The 4,201-nt window shown below is 28.4% G+C and overlaps 1 long non-coding RNA gene across 2 annotated transcripts in view; it reads left to right on the forward strand.

Annotated features, from left to right (window-relative positions):
• LOC124430666 overlaps window positions 1–3,748 on the forward strand; it is a 26,262-nt gene extending 22,514 nt beyond the window's left edge. The window contains exons 1-3 of one of the 2 annotated variants that reach the window (XR_006943832.1): window positions 2,207–2,275; window positions 3,150–3,243; window positions 3,342–3,748. This is a non-coding gene — a long non-coding RNA (uncharacterized LOC124430666). Of the gene's footprint in view, window positions 1–2,206; window positions 2,276–3,149; window positions 3,244–3,341 lie in introns of those variants that run through there. The other variant, XR_006943831.1, reaches the window with a different exon arrangement.
• Window positions 3,749–4,201: the final 453 nt, after the last annotated feature.

Here is a 4,201-nt window from a genome sequence, read left to right on the forward strand (position 1 = left end):
CAAAGGATTACTGCGCGATTGTTTTCCTCGAATAAGGCAGCCATCCTATATTTCGCAAATGGCTAACGAAATTCACAATGAGTTATCTACCCGAAAATACTCGAGTACGTTTCTATCTCTATTTCTCTCTCTCTCTCTCTCTCTCTCTCTCTCTCTCTCTCTCTCTCTTTCGATTATAATCGAAATCATATAATCAGAGATTATAAAAAATTTAATTACGCTTCAACGCAATGAAATTTATTTTTTTAAAAGGGGAAATTATATGGATGAGCATGAGGTTTCTTATGGTATGGAAAAAAAAAGAAAAAAAAAAAAAAATAAAAATAAAAAAGAAGAATTGAAAACAAAAAATATAAAATTTTGAAGAGAGGGACTGTGAGTTATTATCACTTGCGATTGGGAGAAATGATAGAATGATATTTTTTTTCTTTTTTTTCTTTTTTTTTTTTTTTTTGATACTAAAAAATGATACATAAGAGTGACAACGATCGTATGTCATTAATCATTAATTGATTTACAAATAATAATTGTTAAACGAAAGGTATATTAATCGTATATTTCTTCGATTTACAAATAATGATGAGATTTAATTAAAAAACAAACTTGAAGATTAATTCATACGTAATCGAAAGAAACAATAGAGTGATTTATTTCGATAGCAGAAACCAAGAATGGCAACTATGTGGATCATTAATAATTAATTACTATACGGTTAATAATTGCCAACAGAAGTGGGTATCCTCTCTCTCTCTCTCTCTTTCTCTTCTCTCTCTCTCTCTCTCTCTCTCTCTCTTCTCCACGATTAATGGCAAAAGTTGGTGGGCCAAGCAAAGGGTTCGTTCCTATCTACAACACCAAACTAGCTCCATGGAAATGTTCAAATAATATTCGTAACATGGTAGAAATTTATGTCTCTTTCGCATAGCTTGGTTTATGCATACGTCTCCTTTCTCTCTCCCTCTCGCTCTTTCTCTCTTTCTCTCTCTGTATCTATCTATTTATTTATTTATCTATCTATCTATCTATCTATCTATCTATCTATCTATCTATCTATCTCTTTCTCTCTTTCATTCTCTTTCTCTCTTTCCCGTGAATTGTCATTGTATAGGACACGTAATATTAATTACCGCTCTTTGTGCAACGCAAGCTTTAATAGTACACAAGCGTAACGTATTATTCGTTCGTTAAGAATCTCTTTGATTTCGTTCATTGGATTTACTATTGTTAGCCGGCTGCCCATTTTGTCATTCGAATTAATTCTGAAAAGATGCGATAGAAATATTTTTTATCTTCTTTAACATTTATAAAGTTCTTATATTAAGGAATAATAATTCCAAATATATCTATGTATGTATGTATGTATGTATGTATGTATACGATGAATTATGTTACGAGAAATGCTATTAGAATTAGGAGATAAAAAATCTAAACCTATTTTACAAATTAAAATATAGGGAATAGATTTAAATTTAATCATAAACGCGCGGATTCTCGGGTTACACGTCTTAAACTTACTACGTTCGTTATAAATCATAAAAATTTATTTTTTCTTCGGCTCGTCTTTATTTAATTTTTTAATTTACTGATTTATAATTAAATTGCTATTTTATACTTTTCTATTAAAGAATAATAATTGAAATATATTTGATTAATTGTATTACGAGAAATGCTATTGGTCAAGAGGATTCTCTGTACAACATCGTGATTCGTCGATTGATTGATCCAATCGGCTGCATTATCGTGAAGGATAATACCAAATTGACACATCGATATACGTATATCGTTCTCTTAATTACAAGTAATTAAAATATTTTTATTTACTTTCATCTTACTCCTGTATATCGGTAGATCGTCGAATTCACGATTTATTACGGTTTATCGTTAGCAAGATTGGATATTGTCACGTTTTAAGAAATATTCGTGACGAAAGAAAAATGACGTATCATTGACGTAACATTAAGTCCTTATATTTATCGGATATTTTAGCCTTTATTTTAACATATAGGCCACTTTAGGCATTTATTTTCGTGATATTTATTTAAGAATTACAAGTTTTCATTGTTTTTAAAGCACTGTATCGTATTTTTAACAATTCGATATTTTTCGATAATAGATCGAAAAAATTACGTGTATTTAGGTAGGCCATGTTACGAGGCAACGTTATGCGCATGCGCGATGGTAGTACCTTAGACGTCTTGCCGATGAAATTATCGCCATTTTGGATTTGCGTGTTCCGACAGGTTGTAACGATTTCTTATCTTCCCCGTAATTAAAGGTAATTAATATACTTTTTCCTAATCTAAATCATCTTCCAATATGTCAATCGATTGTCGAACACAAAATTAATAGGAGACCGTGTTAGCAAGTTGAAATATCGTCGGATTCAAAAGATAATCAGTAAAAATGTCTTAGCGTATTCGTGGTACTATTGCGTTATACTTACTTCAACGAATTTTCTACTCTTATTTTCTTAGTATCGATACTTTTCTCGCTATATAAATGATCCTTTAATTAATATTCTTTCATTAATCAATCGTCATTATTTATATTTTGTATTATATTCAATTTTCATATGTACATACATATTACATATGTATGAATATCATCTATGTATGCGAACATATACACATAAACACGTAATTCATTTCAATTGAACGATCTTATATTTTTAGATTTTCAAGAATTCTAACAAATGTATAAACGTAACTTTATGAAACGTAATTTCTAAGAATTCTACCAAGTAAAAATAATATATATATACATATATATATATATATATATATATATATATATATATATATATATATATATATATATATATCGTTAACATTCGGTATATAATAACAAGCGAGCTGTAAATTTCTAAGAATTTCTCGAGCCGAGATCGCGACTAAAACAATCGAACGTTCGTACACCTTTAAGGTTAGGATAGAAAATTAGAAATATATGTATTTCCAAATGTAATACATATGTACGTAAATATCCATGGATATCCTTCGTTTAATTTTCTCGAAGATACATACGTATTTAAATATTATCGAACATTTTAATACATATTGAAAATTATTCTTATTCATTTAATATCGTCATATAATCATTATTACATATTAAAAGTATAGACATTTTTTTTTTTTTATTATTATTTTCAGATAATTCCAAATGAGTGAAGTCTATTTTGATTGAATTATTCTAACGAAGCTTAGAATGCTCATCGTCATTACAAGTTTCAACGAAGATTTGAAAGTAAGTGAATTTCCTTTTAATTAAACATATCTACAATAATTTCAACGATCGTTCGTTACGACAATGACATTAATAATTTTAATTTTGTTATTTTTCAGATGATCATTGATTAGCCATGCGCGATTTATTAACGAATAAATGAAGCGTTTTAAACGTTTGAAGTAAAAATAAATATATCGTGAAGTGGAAATGGTGTTCGTTCGTCGAATCAATTCTGTCGTTGTTTTCACGATTGAAATTAATTTTTAAAAACGTGTATGTGCTCGAATCGATTGCGCGCAATGCAGTCGTTTATAAAGTCAATATTTCTTCGTATTAAGTTTTAGTTTTCATTTATTGACAGTGTCGCAGTGTCTTTACATTATATTCGAAGAATAAAGATCCACGGTATTAAATTCGATAATCAATCTTGTGATCTGTAAATAATTATTGTGCGTTAGAGATCAGAGTGCATCTCCCTAGTAGCAGTTGTGAAGGAGTGTTTTGGAGCCATCAGAGAACTTCTTAAGTAGTAAGTGAGAAAAAATTTTTAAATATCTCAAGTACTCATCATGACTCAGATTCGAATAGCGACGAGCTATCATCGGTTGTAATTTTTTCTTTTTTTTTTTTTTTTTTTTTTTTATCAGACTGTATGAAATATATGCGGTTTACGTATCAAATAAAATCAGAGGGGAGTTCGATCGGAGACATGGAGAAAAAGAAAAAAAAAAAGACAAAAAAAAGAAAAAAAAAGAAAAATAGAAAAAGTAGAGATCGAAATAAAAAAATAAATAACGAAAGGAATAAAATAAGATTTATAAAAAAAAAAAAAAAAAAAAAAAATGCGTATTAATAGAGAAACACGCGTGACTTGAAATTTACGTGGCGTCATATATATACATACATACATATATATATATATATATATATATATGTATATGTATATGTTTATATGACTATAAGAAGAAAATATTTA

This window comes from Vespa crabro, chromosome 19 (assembly GCF_910589235.1).
Source record: "Vespa crabro chromosome 19, iyVesCrab1.2, whole genome shotgun sequence".
Taxonomy (NCBI): domain Eukaryota; kingdom Metazoa; phylum Arthropoda; class Insecta; order Hymenoptera; family Vespidae; genus Vespa; species Vespa crabro.